An 18,634-nucleotide genomic window follows, 5' to 3' on the forward strand; every position below is an offset into this window, starting at 1 on the left:
AAAAACACTATAGACCAATTTAATCCAACAGACATATACAGAACATTCTTCCCAATGGATTAAAAAATTAAAGATAAGACCTGAAACCATAAAACTCCTAGAAGAAAACATAGGGAAAAAACTTGACATTGGCTTTGGCAATGATTATTGGATATGACACCAAAAGAAAAAACAACAAAAGCAAAAACAGACAAGTGGAATTACATCAAACTAAAAAGCTTTTGCTCAGCAAATAAATAATCAACAGCATGGAAATTCAACATATGAAATGGGAGAAAATATTTGCAAACCGTTTATCTGAAATGGGGTTAATTTCCAAAATATATAATAAACTCCTACAACTCAATGGCAAAAGAACTAATAATCCAATTTAAAAATGGGATAAAGACTTGAATAGACATTTCTCTAAAGAAGACATGCATATGATCAACAAGTACATGAAAAAATACTCAATGACACTAATCATCAGGGGAGTGCAAATCTAAAACACAGTTAGATATCACCTCACAATTGTCAGAATGGCTATTATCAAAAAACAAAAGATAACAAGTGTTGGTGAGGATGTGGATAAATTGGAACCCTTGTAAGCTGTTGGTGGGAAAGTAAAATTGTGCAGCTATTATGGAAAACAGTATGCAGTTTATTCAAAAAATATTAAAAATAGAACTACCATATGATCCAGCAATCTAATTTCTGGGTATTTATCCAAAAGTATTGAAATCAGAATCTCAAAGAGATATTAGCTCTCCCATGTTTATTGCAGCGCTATTTATAATAGCCAAGATGTGGAAGCAACCTAAATGTCTATCACCAAATAAATAGATGAAGAAATGTGGCATACACATACAATGGAATAGTATTCATCCTTAAAAAAAAGAAGGAAATATGCAATATGCAACAACATGGATGAACTTTGAGGACATTATACTAAGTGAAATAAGTTAGTCACAGAAGGACAAATTCTGCATCATTTCACTTAAATGAGGTATCCAAAATAGTCAAATTCATAGAATCATAGAGTGGAATGGTGGTAGTCTGGGACTGGGGGGAGAGGAAAATGAGGAGTTGCTAATCAAAAGTCATAAAATATTAGGTAAGCAAGATTAATAAGTTCTAGAGATCTGCATTACAACAACGTACCTATAGTTTCAATGCTGTATTGTATGCTTAAATATTTTAAAGAGGGTAGATGTCATGGTAAGTGTTCTTATCACAATAAACCAAAAATAAATAAATAAATAAAGTGGTCTGGAGGAAAGTTGCTCCACTTATTTGAATTGAAAAATATAACATAATTAACCTCAGTTCTTATAAGATTATACGCACATGCGAAATTTATTTAAGAAATACATGTTCTGAAACACAGTTTATGCAACCTGTGAATGAGTAAAAAGTATTTTGAAATTTAAGAAATATTTTAAAAGCTAATTTAACTGGAGTTAACTAACAAAAAGCTTACATATTTATAAATTTCTTACTAATTTTATTCCATTTAAATCCTCAAAAAAGGCCTTTCATCTTTGATAACACACACGTAAAAAATCAAAGATATAATTCAGTACAAAAAGTACAAAGATATATTTTGGTACAAAGTATATTTCAGACAAAATTGAGAAAAGAATATTGATTGATATAATACATTCATGCACCTGTATTTTTCAAATTTCTCTATTGATTAATTACACATTTTTGGTGAAATTTTAAGATACTAAGAGCATATTGATACTGTATATGAATTTTGTTAAATATCTAGGTGAAATGTTTCAAAAGTTATCACAAGTCATATATATGTTTAGAAATATTTGGAAAGTACAAATAGACAAAAATTACAGGTAAACTGATATATTTTCACTTTTTATTAAGACATTATAGGATCACTTAGATCAGAACTGAAAAAGTGCAAAATGTATTGAATTACAAAAAAATCTAACAAAAAAAGCCTACTGTGAAGAAAGTATATAATACCTATGTCAGGATTGAGTGCAGTTTAGGCTATTTAAATAAATTGACTGACAATTATATAAGTATATAGCAGAAATGAGTAGTCTTATATTTTTAAGAAGTTTAGAATTGCACCAAGAAAAAGAACAACAACTACTGCTAATTCTGCTACCACTTAGAGATAAATATTACAAAATAATATACCCACATGCTGAAAATTATAAAAGTTCAGGAGGATTAGAAGTCAAGATGACAGCGTAAGCAGACTCTGAACTCACCTCCTCCCATGGACACAGCCAATATACAACTACTCGTCAAAACTTACCCCGAGACAGAACTGAAAACTGGATAGGAGGAACTCCTGCAACAACGGACAATCCTAATTGAGGTGGAAGAGCAGAAACTCCCATCTGTAGAGGAAAAATGGCGCCTTCACAAGCTGCCAGCGTCACGGCCACCCGGGGATAGCCCAAAGGCACGCAGCCCTCCCTGGAGACACAGGGCCCTGAGCTGGGGAGTGCCCCTGCTGGGGGCATTTTATGGACCCAGCACAATCGAGATGAGTGGCATAATATCTGACTTCGCCTGCTACTAAAACATTGGGGAGTACCCCCAGAAAACCCGGTTCACAAGGGAACTAAAACCGGCTCTTAAAGGGCCCATGCGCAAACACACCAATCTCAGAAAAGATCACAAAATCTCCAGAAAGAAAGGTGCACAGTGCTGTGGTGAAAAGGGACTCACTTAATAGGCCCTGAGTGCATCTCGGTGAGAGGTGAGACCTCTCCAGGGACTGAGACAATAGCGACAGCCATTCTTGAGGCCTGGTGTGGGCGTGCTGACACAGAGGCCATTGGAGTTCTCTCTGGGGCCTGCTAGCCCAGGGTCTGCCCCACCCGCTAGAGCACCGATTTAATCCAGCTCAGCCAGGGCAGGCAGCCCACCCTAGAGACAGGCCCAACCCACCCAACAACAAGCCCTCAGGCAACTTGTGGGCCTGCATAGATTGGTGATTGGATTCCCTGCAGCGTGGCAACTGAGCAAGCCTCAGTGGGGCAGGAAGTGCACAAGCAGCGGGTGGAGAGTGTGGGGCAGTGGTGGAGTGTGTGGGGCTCCCGCCGTGGAGAGACTGGGTCCGCTTTGGGAGGTCAGGGAACACACATGGGGCAGGACTGTGTTGACTGTGTGTGGACCTGTGGGCAGCAGGGCTTGTCAGCTGCAGAAGACTTGTGCTTCTCAAAGACCCATATAGGGGGTTTGCCCGACCTTCAAAGCATGAAAAAATTGGGTGCTCCTGTGCCTGAGGCCAGCCCCACCCAGCTGCAATCCTCAGAGAGCTGACAAGAGACCTAAGGTTGGAGGCTTATAGCAATTGTAAGCCCCTGAGCCTAACAACTTGCCACGCTGGGGGCCTAATGACTTAAAAGAAATACTGCAACACAAATGTAGTATTAGAACTTGCAGCCAACTGTGCTGGGGCTCCCCACACCTGATAAAGAGACTGAAGGGCCCACAACAACTACAAGCAGCTGAGCATTACAACAGCTGGCCAGGAGCATAACTCGGCCTCCCTGGGCACCTACAGGGAGAGCAAACAGGCCACAACAGAAGGACACACATAGTCCACATAGGGGTCAACCCTGGAACATTGAGAACTGAGGGAAGCACACTGGAAGCCTCCTAAGGCATCACTTATATAAGGTCATCTATCCAAGAGCAGGAGACGTAGCTCACCTACCTAATATGTACACACAAGCACAGGGAAAGAGGCAAAATGAGGAGGCAAAAGAATACATTCCAAGTAAGGGAACAGGACAAAACCCCAGAAAAGGAACTAAGTGAAACAGAAATGAGCAACCTACCTGACAGAGAGTTCAAACTAAGAGTGTTAAGGATGCTCACTGATCTGGGGAGAAGAATAGACGAACTCAGTGAGAATGTCAACAAAGAAATGGAAGATATAAAAAAGAACCAATCAGAAATGAAGAATACAATAGTGGAAATGAGAAATTCGCTAGAGGGACTCAAAAGCAGAGTAGAGGATACAGAAGAACGGATCTGTGAGCTGGACGAAAGACTAGAAGAAATTACCCAAGCTGAACAGGTAAAAGAAAAGAGAATTAAAAAGAGTGAGGACAGTCTAAGGGACCTCTGGGACAACATCAAGCACACTAACATCCGTGTTATAAGTGTCCCGGAAGGAGAAGAGCGAGACAAAGGGGCAGAGAATCTATCTCAAGAAATAATAGATGAAAACTTCCCTAACCTAAGGAAGGAAACAGACGTCCAGGTACAGGAAGCACAGAGAGCTCCAAACAAGATAAACCCAAAGAGGCCCACACCAAGACACATCATAATCAAAATGTCAAGAATTGAAGATAAAGAGAGAATCCTAAAAGCAGCAAGAGAAAGTCAAGTAACATACAAAGGAAACCCCATAAGGCTATCAGGTGACTTCTCAGCAGAGACTTTACAGACTAGAAGAGAATGGCACAATATATTTCAAGTGCTAAAAGGAAAAAACTTACAGCCAAGAATACTCTACCCAGGAAGGTTATCATTCAAAATGGAAGGAGAGATCAAACATTTCCCAACAAGCAAAAATTAAAGGAGTTTGTCACCAAGAAACCAGTGCTACAAGAAATGTTAAAGGGACTGATTTAAGGGGAAAAGAGAAGACCACAAGGAGGAAAAATTATCTATTTCCATGATAAGAACATAATGGATACAAATGCACAAAAAAGAGGTTAGATATGATATCAAAAACATAAAATGAGGGAGGAAGGGAAGTAAAGAGTACAGCTTTCACACAGAGGTCAAAATAAAGAGACCATCAATTCAGTATAGAAGAAGAAAGGAACATAGAAGGACTAATAAAACACTGAGAAAAAAGAAAGTTAAAAAATGGCAGTAAGTACATACTTATCAATAGCTACTTTAAACGTCAATGGACTAAATGCTCCAATTAAAAGGCATAGCGTGGCTGATTGGATGAAAAAACAAGACCCGTATATATGCTGCATACAAGAGACGCACTTCAGACCTAAAGACACTCACAAACTGAAAGTGAAGGGCTGGAAAAGGATACTCCACGCAAATGACAATAAAAAGAAAGCTGGAATAGCAGTACTCATATCAGACAAAATAGACTTTAAAACAAAAACTGTAGAAAGAGATAAAGAAGGGCATTACATAATGATCAAGGGAAAAATCCAACAAGAGGATATAACACTTGTAAATATCTACACACCAAATGTAGGTGCACCTAAATATATAGAGCATTATTAACAGACATAACAACAGAAATAGACAGTAACACAATAATAGTAGGGGACTTTAACACTCCACTAACACCAACGGATAGATCATCCAAACAGAAGATCAATAAGGAAACATTGGCCTTAAATGACACACTAGAACAGATGGACCTAGTAAATATATACAGAGCATTCCATCCAAAAGCCGAAGAATATACGTTCTTTTCAAATGCACATGGAACATTCTCAAGGATTGATCACATATTAGGGAACAAAACGAGTCGCCATGAATTTAAGAAGATTGAAATAATACCAAGCATCTTTTCTGACCACAATGGTATGAAACTAGAAATCAACTATAGGAAGAAAATCAGAAAAACCACAAATACGTGGAGATAAAACAAAATGCTACTGAACAATGACTGAGTCAATGAAGAAATCAAAGAAGAAATGCAAAAATACCTGGAGACAAATGAAAATGAAAAGACGACATGCCAGAATTTATGGGATACAGCAAAAGCGGTTCTAAGAGGGAAGTTTATAGCAATACAGGCCTATGTCAACAAACAGGAAAAATCTCAAATAAACAATCTAACAATGCACCTAAAGGAACTGGAAAAAGAAGAACAAACAAAGCCCAAAATCAGTAGAAGAAGGGAAATCATAAAAATCAAAGCAGAAATAAATGAAATAGAGACCAAAAAAAAAATGGAAAAAATTAATAAAACCAAGATCTGGTTCGTGCAAAAGATCAAAAAAATGGACAAACCTTTAGCTAGACTGACCAAGAAAAAAAGAGAGAAGGCACAAATAAGTAAAATCAGATATGAAAGAGGAAAGGTTACAACAGACACCTCAGAAATACAAAAGATTATAAGAGAATAGTATGAAAAGCTATATGCCAACAAATTCGACAATCTGGAAAAAATGGACAAATTCTTAGAATCATACAACCTTGCAAAACTGGATCAAGAAGAAGTAGAGAATTTGAATAGACCAATCACCAGTAAGGAGATCAAAACTGTAATCACAAGCCTCCCCAAAAATAAAAGCCCAGGACCAGAAGGCTTCCCTGGTGAATTCTACCAAACATTCAAAGAAGACTTAATACCTATTCTTCTCAAACTCTTCCAAAAAATTGAGGAGGGGGGGAAGGTCCCTAACTCATTCTATGAAGCCGACATCACCCTGATAACAAAACCAGAGAAGGACAATACAAAAAAAGAAAATTACAGGCCAATATCACTGATGAACATCGACACAAAAATCCTCAACAAAATACTAGCAAATAGCAAACAACAATACGTTAAAAAGATTATACACCATGATCAAGTGGGATTTATTCCAGGTATGCAGGGTTGGTTTAACATTTGCAAATCAGTCAACGTAATACACGACATTAATAAAATCAAGAATAAAAATCACATGATCATCTCAATAGATGCAGAGAAATCATTTGACAAGATACAGCATCCATTTATGATAAAAACTCTGAATAAAATGTGTATAGAAGGAAAGTACCTCAATGTAATAAAGGCCATATATGACAAACCCACAGCTAGTATCATCCTCAATGTTGAAAAACTGAAAGCTATCCCTCTAAGAACAGGAACCAGACAAGGATGCCCATTGTCACCACTCCTGTTTAACATAGTACTGGAAGTCCTAGCCAGAGCAATCAGGCAAGAGAAAGAAATAAAAGGGATCCAAACTGGAAAGGAAGAAGTGAAACTGTCACTATTTGCATATGACTTGATTATATATATAGAAAACCCTAAAGAATCCACCAGAAAACTCTTAGAAGTAATAAACGAATATGCTAAAGTTGCAGGATACAAAATCAACATAAAAAATCAGTTGCATTTCTGTACACTAACAACGAAGTAGCAGAAAGAGAAATTAAGAATACAATCCCATGTACAATTGCAACAAAAAGAATAAAATACCTAGGAATAAACTTAACCAAAGAGGTGAAAGAGGTGTACACCGAAAACTATAAAACATTTTAGAAAGAAATTGAAGAAGACACAAAGAAATGGAAAGATATTACGTGCACTTGGATTGGAAGAATTAACATAGTTAAGATGTCCATACTTCCTAAAGCCATCTATAGATTCAATGCAATCCCTATCAGAGTTCCAACAACATTTTTCACAGAAATAGAACAAAGAATCCTAAAATTTATATGGAACAACAAAGGACCCCGAATAGCTAAAGGAGTCCTGAGAAAAAAGAACAAAGCTGGACGTATCACACTCCCTGATTTCAAAATATACTACAAAGCTATAGTAACCAAAACAGCATGGTACTGGCACAAAACCAGACACACAGATCAATGGAATAGAATCGAAAACCCAGAAATAAACCCACACATCTATGGACAGCTAATCTTTGACAAAGGAGCCAAGAACATAAAATGGGGAAAAGAAAGTCTCTTCAACAAATGGTGTTGGGAAAACTGGATAGCCACATGCAAAAAAATGAAAGCACATCCGTACCTTACACCATACACAAAAATTAACTCCAAATGGATTAAAGACTTGAATGTAAGACCTGAAAGTATGAAATTTCTAGAAGAAAACATAGACAGTATGCTCTTCAACATCGGTCTTAGCAACATATTTTCAAGCACCGTGGCTGACTGGGCGAGAGAAACAATAGAAAAAATAAATAAATGGGACTACATCAAACTAAAAAGCTTCTGCACAGCAAAAGAAACCATCAACAAAACGAAAAGACAACCTAACAATTGGGAGAAGATATTTGCAAACCATACATCTGATAAGGGCTTAATCTCCAAAATATATAAAGAACTCATGCATCTCAACAACAAAAAAACTAACAACCCAATTAACAAATGGGCAAAAGACCTGAACAGACATTTCTCCAAAGAAATTATACAGATGGCCAACAGACACATGAAAAGATGTTCAAAATCATTAACTATCAGGGAAATGCAAATACAAACTACAATGAGATATCACCTCACGCCTGTCAGAATGGCTATAATTAAGAAGACAGGAAACAACATGTGTTGGGGAGGATGTGGAGAGAACGGAATTCTTATACACTGCTGGTGGGAGTGCAAACTGGTGCAGCCACTATGGAAAACAGTATGGACATTCCTCAAAAAATCAAGGTTAGAACTGCCATATGATCCAGCTATTCCACTGCTGGGTATTTATCCAAAGAACTTGAAAACACCAATGCGTAAAGATACTTGCACCCCTGTATTCATTGCAGCATTATTCACAATAACCAAGACTTGGAAGCAACCTAAATGCCCATCAAGGTACGAATGGATAAAGAAGATGTGGTATACTACTCAGCCATAAGAAACGATGAAATCCAGGCATTTGTGACAACATGGATGGACATTGAGGGTATTATGCAAAGTGAATTAAGTCAGAGGCAGAAGGTCAAATACCGTATGATTTCCTTCATTTAGTAGTAGATAATAACAACAATAAACAAACACATAGAGACAGAGTTTGGATTTGTGGTTACCACAGGGGAAGGGGGTGGTGGGATGGTCAAGGGGATAATTCGGCATATGTGTGTGGTGATGGGTTGTAATTAGTATTTGGGTGATGAACATGATGTAATCTATGCAGAAATAGAAGTATAATGATGTACACCTGAAATTTATACAATGTTATAAACCAATGTTACTGCAATAAACAAAAAATTAAAATAAATAAATAAAAAATAAAAGTTCAAGAAAAACTACTAAATTAAGAGACTTTCCATATTCATGGATTGGAAGACACAATGTTTTTCGGATGCTAATTCTATGCAAATTGATCTTTGGATTCAACATTAATTAGCTGAAAGTACCAGCAACCTTTTGTAGATGTTGACAAAATGATTCTCGAATTTACGTGATAGGCAAAGGAACTAAAATAGACAAAAACAATTCTGAAAAAGAGCAAAGTTGGGTGATTCACAGCATTTGATTTTAAGATATCAAATAAAACTACAATAACCAATACTGTGGTACTGGGGAAAGAATAAAAATTAATTTTATATACATATGAAAAATAAATATATCTCGACACATACCTTACATATTATACAAAAAGTCACTTAAAATAAATCATAGATCTACATGTAAAACATAAAGCTTTGAAGCTTCTAAAAGAAAATATCAGGAGAAAACTGTGTGACCTTGAGTTTAGAGATGAGTTTTTAGATACCACAACAAAAGCAAGATCCATAAAAAACAAAATGAGTATTATCAAAATTAAAGAACAAAACAAAACAATGAGAGAAACTTTCACTCACTGTTAGTAGAAATGAAAACTCATACAGCAATTTTGAATATAATTTGGTGGTTTCTTATGAAGTAAACATATACCTATCATGCAACCCAGCAATTCCACTTTTATGTATTTAATTAAGGAAATTGAAAATATGTTCACACAAAAATATTTAATTAAATCTTTATATCAGCACTATTGATAATCATCAAAATTGCAAACAACTTAGATACCCTCCAGCAGATGAATGGATAAACCAACTGTGGTATATCCATGCAATTTAATACTACTCAGAAGTGAAAAAAAAAGTAAGATATTTTTATTAATGCAACTCCATGGATGAATCTTAAATTTATGTTGCTAAGTTAATAAAACCAGACCAAAAAGGATATGTGTTGCATATGTCCATTTAAATGAGCTTCTACTAAAGGCAAACCATTGGGACAGAAAACTGATCAAAGATCACCAAGAGTTGAGGAAGGAAAAATGGATGACTAAAAAAGGAGCTGCACAGGGCAATTTTTAGGGTTATGGAACTATTCAGTATGGTACTGGGTTGGTGGATACATGATTCTTTGTATTTGTCCAAACCCGTATTGAGAGAATTTTACTGTATGCCAATTAAAAAGATCAACCAAGATATTGGGGGATCCCAGGATGAAATGAAGACTACAACAAATAAATCTAACTTTATCACAAGTGTACCCTCGATGAAGGGAGTAGGCGGACAAAGAGATGTTCTATGTAATTTTGGCAAATTATTTTTAACTGCATAGGCTACAGTCAAAGACAGAAAGAATTGTTGTAAAAATTGTACTCTAGTTTGTAACTCTGCCTCTCCTTAAGGTACAGGTTAAGAATCCTGAAACTAATTTACGTATGTACTATGTTTGAACAAATAAGTAAATAAATTCTAGATAATGGGACCCAAGTTTCTCCCTATTAGAGAAAGAAATTGTAAATAAGCAACAGAGGAAAGCTAGAATGAATCCTGTAGTGGTAGATTAGAAGCAATGATGTTATTACTAACTCATTTAATATAAATAGATGATAGATGTATAGATAGATGGATATAGATAATTATGGATAAATAAATATATTTCATATTTATGACCACTATCAGGACCTAGAAATAGTGATAAATCATAGAACAAGCATGCCCAGACCACAGATCTTGGTTGCTAAATACCATTCTTCAACAAAATTTTCCAATATGAGGACCCAGGGCTCCTTGGAGAAATGGCTGATTCTAAAACTGGGGGAAAAACAGTACAAAATAAGCATGGAGCATCTCATAGTGCCAGAAAGCTAAGAAATGAGTTCGAAGCATCTCATAGTGCCAGAAAGCAAGGAAGTGCTCAAAAAAGAAAAAAAATAGGAAAAGATAGGAATATGTCAAAAGAGTATAGAAACCAAACTAAAAGCTCTCCCAATGGCAAAAGTTGGAAAAAATTGAACACAATACAAAGAATATAGCATTGAATTATGACCCAAAGAATAAAAAAAAATCCATGAATTTACAGTGATATAAATAAATTATTTTATAAATAAGTGGAGAAGAGACAAATCTTTCTTGTAGAATAATTCCAAATAATATGTATAAATATTCCCTCCTTCAAAAGTTAGGATTAAATTTATCTTCCTTGAGAATTGGCTTGACTTATTGACTAACCCAAAGAACCAATTAAGGAAAGGCAAAACATAATAACTTTATAATGGAGAAACCTGTTGTGTACCACTTTACTCAAGTGATTATAATTAACTTCATCAGTAATAAATCATATTGATATCATGTACCACCTCATATGATGTGATTACAATGGCACATTACCTCTGTGGTACTCTTCAAAAAGATTTTTTTAAAATAAAAACAAAAGCAAACAAACCTCATTTATTCCTTATAATAAAAAGAAAACATCAGAAAATTCCAAATTAAGGGAAATTCTACAAAAAACCTGACCAGCACTCTTCAAATGTGTCAAGGTGTTGTGTATTGCTTTGATATGATGTCAAATCCACTTGTTTTTAACTTAAGTGAAGTTGTTTTAATCCACTTGTTTATGACAAAAACAAAAAAGGTTGTGTTGATATAAGAATGAAGTTGTGTCAGAATGTCATCCTCTTATATGTTGTCATTGAAAAGCACTCAGTAACTCAGCTGATGATGAACACTGCTGGGGGGCTTATCAGTAAAAACACGTGGAGAAGCAACTATGGCAAGGGGGCTTTTAGACTATAAATATCCAGAGTTTTTGCAGAATATCTGAGAGTTTTGCTCTGGGCAAAGCAATACTTTGCTGACCTAAATGAACTCTCTGGAGACCTTGGGGCATTAACTTCTATGCAGTAAGGGTTATGACTCCCATATCAGTGGTAGTGATAAACTGCACAGTGGCCCATGAAGGAGGTAAGCCTGCCCACCAATACTGGCACCTTTTTTCCCTACCAATGTGTTCGAGCATCAAGGGACTTTTATTTTGTGCTAGTAGCTGGAAGTCAGCTTTTGTTGGTGTCAGGGGAAGAGGGAGAATCTCCCTCTGCCATTTTCCTTAAGGTTCTTATGGCTGGCCAAATAATCAACAAGACAGGTTAGCAGGAGAAAATAATACCAAGTTTAATAACATGTATACATGGGAGAAACTCAGAAATGAGCAACTCATCCCTCTGTCTAAGCTTCTTGCTTAAGTATTGCAGCTCAAGGCGAGGAGAGTGTTGGGGGTGGGTAGTGGCCTGGGACTTCAGAGGGCAGGAAGACAATTCTTTTCAGGGTCATCTATAGATAATGTGGTCAGGGAGAGACGGAGTTTTTGATAAAAGAGGCTTGGTGCCTTTCCTATTGTAACCTCTATCCTACATTATCTTTACAGCCATCATGATGACAACTCTTTCTTGAAACAGATCTTTTGTTTTAAATTCTTTAGGCAGTTTGGGAGGGGAAACTCAAATATTCTTCCTGAGTTCTCTGAGTCCTTATTGTCTTCAGCTTGAAATAATCTGCATACCAGAGTGGTGCCTCCTGGGGTAGCTTGCCCTGAGCACCATCATTGGTTTAACCCTCTCTCTCCAGTGCCTATTCACATAAAAAGGTATTACCTAGCAAGGGATTTCTCCACCTGTGCGTACAGAAGCTGATACTGTGGTACACCGGTCTTTGAGGGAAGAAATCTTACTATGCAATCAATTGTTGAGGAGACAGAAGGAAAGGCTCTCAACTCTGTCTCCTCCATCCAGGGATCCAGGATATAGGGTATGGTTTAAGGGATCACGGAGGGCAGGCTGATATGCAGAAGTGCTGGCAAGGATTAGTTTTGATTGGCCAATCAAAATTTTCTTTTCTTCGTGTACTCCTTGCTGGCTCTCCACCCCTGAAAAGTAGCTTTAGCATTTTGTTAAGATGAGGTCAGCACAGTACACAAGGGTAAAGCTGTTACGTAGATTTAAGTCATTACCTTCTCTATTGCTAAGAGTTTCTAGAGATATAGTCATCCTCTCTTCCCTGGCACAGAGACGAAGGCACCCTTACAAACGGAGATTTTTCTTACAAATGTAAATTTCCCTTACAAACAGGTAACTTCTACTAGGTTTTCAGAGATTTTCCCTGTGTCTACTGTTTCTTAAAAATAGTCAGCCTAAAATAATTCTTATGCCAAAGAGGCATATTTTGGGGTGATAAATTCTGTTCCTGGTCCTGTGGCTGCAAATGAACTCCTAGATTAAATTTAGACTCTGTTCTTTTCATCTCCCCTTGCTTGGAACAATAGTATGATTAATCTATCATTGGTTTAAACTATGTGATGTGATGTGATGTTATGATGTCATGTTATATTATGTTATGTTTTATTTCTTTTTTATATTTTTAGGAAACATTATCCTATACACTATTGGCTTGTGAAACCATTATAAATCCCACAGTGAACCCATGTTAAATAAATTATTGGCAAAGACAGTCTCAGTCTCTGAGTATAATCTTGCCTCCCGAAACAAAACACAAGGTTACAAAGAAAAGGAAACACAGTAGACTAAGGAGGTATGAGAACAAAATGCAATGTGCTTTTTTCTTTTTAATTTGTTCTTGGAACAGAAAAGGGACATTAGTGGAAAAACTGATGAAATCCAAATAAAGTTTGCAATTTAGTTAATAATAATGTACACATATTGATTTCTTAGTTTTGATAGGACCATATTGATGTGAGATATTAATAAGAGGATATCTTAGTCTGTTCAGGCTTCTATAAAAAAATACCATAAACTGAGTGGCTTATAAACAACAGAAATTTATTTCTCACAGTTCTAGATGCTGAGAAGTCTAGGATTAAGTCACTGGCAGAATCAGCATCTGGTGAGGGCTTGCTTCCTGGTTCATAGACAACCATCTTCTTGCTGTGCCCTCACATGGTGTAAGGGGATGAGGGAATTCTCTGGAGTCTTTTTTATAAGAGCATTATTCCCATTTATGAGGGCTCTGCAATTATGATGTAATCACCTTCCAAAGGCCTCGCCTATAAATACCATTACATTGGGGATTAGGTTTTGTCTATGAAAAATAACCAATAACCCTTCTATAAATAAGAGAAATAAGGTGAGTTTACTTGAGCCAGAGTGAGGACTATAACCCGCGAAGGCCTTAGAAAGCATTCCAGATAAGCATGGTTTTCAGTACAGTCATATCTTTTTAGAACAAAGAACATACATTAAACAGACCCAGGATACATTTTCATCAAAATTTCAAAGGTATTTAGTTGCAAATTAGCAGGTCAACATGATCCTGATGTCGGGAAAGTGACTAATCTAGGTGTTGCCAATAGGGCGTTACCAATAGGGTGTTATCAATAGGGCATAGGAGGGGAAGTATTCATTCTTATCTTAAGAGAGTGCATTCTTTACTTTAATGGTTAAGCAGATATACAATGTATGTTTGACAGGCCATAAGTCAGGCTTTTTAGTTCAAGCTGAATCAGTTTTGAACCTGAATAGTTACTCCGTATACCTCAATATGTGAGAATCGCTTGTCAGTTTCAACATATGAATTTTGGGAGAAAAAAATATTCAACCTATAACATTATGTTCCTGGTCCCCCAAAATCCATGTTTTTCTCACATGAAAAATACAGTCATTCCATCCTAATAACTGCAAAATTATTAACTCATTCCAGCATCAACTCAAAAATCCAAATCCGAAGTCTCATCTAAATATCATCTAAATCAGATATGGGTGAGACTCAAGGTATGATTCATCCTGAGGCAAATTCCCCTCCAGCTGTTAAACCAAAAACGTTATGTGTTTCCAAATTACAATAGCAGAACAGGCATAGGACAGATATTTGCATTCCAAAAAGGAGAAATAGGAAAGGGGAAAGGAGTGACAGGTCTCATGTAGGTGCAAAACCTAACAGACCAAACAACATTAAACCTTAAATTTTAAGAATGATACTTTTTGGCTTGATGTGCTTCCCTCCAGGTCCACTGAGGTAGTAATGTCACCCCCCATGCTCAATGGGACAGCCCTGAAGCAGCTCTCTGGCTTGGCTCCCACCTCTTTCAAGCTGGGGTCCTTAGCCCATGGTTCTATCAGGCAGCCCCATCCTCTGAAGTCTAGGTGGAGGTAGCCATGACCCCCAGGCCTGTGAACTCTGTGCAACAAGAGAGAGGACACTACATGGACACCATCAAAGTTTGTTGCCTATGCTCTCTGGAGAGGTGGCCACCATAGCCTGCACCACATTAGGGCCCACTGGAGTCTCACCTGTGGCAACTAATGAGCCTACCACTGGAGTGTGGGTAGTGGAGCCCTTAAGGTGAGGTAACATTAGGCAGTGCAAACCAAGGTGGACACAGGTAGCCTCTACTTTGAAAACTCTCTCTTCCCTGGCCCTAGTACTCTGGCCCTGTGATAAGAGTGGCAGCCCTGATAATCTCTGAATGGCCTTCAGGGTCATTTTTCCATTGTCTTGAACAATAGCTCCTGGCTTCTGTAAAGATAGACAATTCATACTAATCCTCTTTAGCAAATGGTCACTTGGCCACACCTTAGTGTTTTCATTTTTTGCAACGTAAATAAGCTGAGAGTTTTGCAAATCTTTAAGTTCTGCTTTCTTTTTGCTTAACAATTCTATCTTTAAGCCATTTATCTCTTTTCACATTTTACTCTAAGCAGTCAGGAGGAGCCAAGCCACACCTTTAATACTTGGCTTAGAAATAACTTCAGTTGAATATCCAATTTTATCACTCACAAGTCCTACATTCCACAAAACACTAGAACACTAACACAATTCAGCCAAGTTTCTTCGCCACTTTATAATAAGGATCATCTTTCCTCTAGTTTACAGAAACATGATTCTCATTTCTATCTGAGATCTCATCAGAATAGTCTTTACCATCCATATTTCTACCAAGATTCTATTGAGGATTATTTAGATATTCTCTAGGAAGATTGGGCTTTTTTCTATAGCTCTCTTTTTTTCTTTCTGAGCTTTCACCAGAATCACCTTTAAAGACTTTCATGCAAAATAACAAATAACCATTCAAGAATTAAGAGAGATAAGGTGAGTTTTACTTGAGCCACACTGAGGATTATAACCTGGGAAGACCTTTTCCAAAAATGAAGAAAGCATTCCAGAGAAGCATGGTTTTCAGTACAGTCTTATACATTTTAGAACAAATAACATACAGTAAACATACCCAGGATACCCATTCATCAAAGTTTCAAAGAGGTATTCAGTTGCAAATTACCAGGTCAACATGACCCTGATGTCAGGAAAGGGATTAATACAGGCATTACCAATAGAGTCTTACCAATAGGGGGTAGGAAAGGAAGTATGCATTCTTAAGAGAGTGCATTCTTTACTTTAATGGTTAAAGCAGATGTACAATGTATGTTTTATAGGCCATAAGTCAGGCTTTCTAGTTCAAGCCAAATCAGTTTTCAACCCAAATAGTTACCTATACTTATATACATATATTTCAACATATGAAAACCTCTTGTCAAAAGTCTGTTCAGAGCAGTATAGGTATTTTATAACATGACCTCAAAATTCTTACAGCTCCTACCTATTACCCAATTTCAAAGCCACTTCCACATTCTAGTCATTTGTTACAGCAGCATTCCACTCTTTGTTACCAATTCTCTCAGTCCATTCAGGCTGCTGTAACAGAATACCATAGATGGAGTGATTTATAAACAGAAATTTGTTTCTCACAGTTCTAGAGCCTGGGAAGTCCAAGCCGCCCAAGGTGCCAGCAGATTTGGTTCTGATGAGGGCCTGCTTCCTGGTTCATAGAAGGCTGTCTTCTCATTGTATCTTCCTGTGTTGGAAGGGGGCAAGAAAGGTCTCTGTAGTCTCTTTTACAAGGATACTAATTCCATTTATGAAAGCTCTGTCCTCATAACTTAATCACTTCCCAAAGGCCCCACCTCCAAAATGGGGATTAGATTTCAACATATGAACTTGGGGGAACACAAACAGGAGAATGGAGTATGTGGAAACTCTCAATATTATCTGAAAATTTTTCTGTAAACCTAAAACTTTTACAAAAATAATGTTTATATAAAAAAGTCAATAAAATAGAATATACAAAAAAAGACAAAAAGAACCTACAAAACCAAAATTAAAAAAAAAAGATTAATAAATCCTCAACTAGGCTGAAAAGAAAAAGGAGACAAAATATAAATTACCAACATCAGGATTCAAAGAAAGGGCATCACTATAAACCTTGCAGACTTTAAAAATAAAATAAGCATATAATATTTAAAAAGTCAGAATAATGTTACCAAGAAAAATTACATAAATAAATTCTTTGTTAAGACAATGTAGCAAGACACTTGCAAGAAGAAATTTAAAGAAAAAACTGAAAACCCTAAAAATATTAGTGAAATTTAATTCATAATTATAAATCTTCCTATGAAGGAAATATCAGAGCAGAAGATTTCACCAGTAAATTCTACCAAATGGTTAAGAAGCTTTGCCACATTACACAAATGTTTCAAAAAATAGAGAAGGGAGCATATCTCAATTCATTTATAAAGCCAAACAACCTTTGATACCAAAACTTGACAAGGACATAACAAGAAAACAAAATTATACCTTAATATCTTTCATGTGTGCAGATACATAATCCTGCAATATAATGTTAGCAAACAGAATCTAGCAATATGTAAAAATGATAATACCTATTGACAAAGTGGAATTTATCTCAGAAATGCAAAATTGTTTCAACATTTGAAAACAAATCACTGTAATATAACAAATTAAGAGAGTAAAGGAGAAAATATCATGGTTATCTTAATAGATGTGTAAAAATCCATTTGAACACATTGAGTATCATTGGTGAAATTTTCAGCAAACTAGAGATACAAGGGGACATCTTCAAAATGATAAAGAGCAATTATAAATCACATAGAACTAACATCATACTTAAAGGTAAAAAACAATTATACTATTATATAATATCATGCCCCCTATTCAACATTATAGTAAATATCCTGGCCATTGTGATAAATCCTGACAAATAGGAATAAAGACTGGAAAGAAAGAAACTGTCTCTTCTTGGGTGACATAATTATCTAATGGAAAATCCTAAGCAGTGTACAAAAATTATTGCTAGAATTAATATGTTATTGTATCAAAGTCCCAGATTACAAGGTCAATATGCAAAAATCAATTTTGTTTCTATGTATTGGCAACACAAATTGGGAAATAATTTTTACACATTATTTAAAATAGCATAGAAAACAACAAAATACTAAGGAAAAATTCAATGAATGATACAAAGAACTTCCATATTTAAAACAACAAATGGTTGCTGAGAGAGATTGAAGAACACCTACGTAAGTGGAAAGATGTACCTTGCTAATGGGCCAAAACAGCCAGTATTGTTAGGATGTCAATTCTACCAAAAATGATCCCTAGCTTCAAAGCAATCCTAATGAAAAGTGACAGCATCATTTTTCTAAATCAGTAAGCCAATGATAAAATATATATTTAAATACAAAAGACTTAGACTGGGCAAAACCACTTCAAAAAATAAGAAGAGATGGTGCTGGCCCCATGGCATAGTGGTTAAGTTCAGTGTGTTCAACTTCGGTAATCCAGGTTTGTGGGTTCGGATCCCAGGCATGGACCTACACCACTCATCAGCCACACTGTGGCGGCAACGCACATATAAAATAGAGGAAGATTGG

The sequence above is a fragment of the Ceratotherium simum genome, chromosome X (assembly GCF_057802395.1).
Source record: "Ceratotherium simum simum isolate JZ-2026a chromosome X, ASM5780239v1, whole genome shotgun sequence".
Lineage (NCBI taxonomy): Eukaryota > Metazoa > Chordata > Mammalia > Perissodactyla > Rhinocerotidae > Ceratotherium > Ceratotherium simum.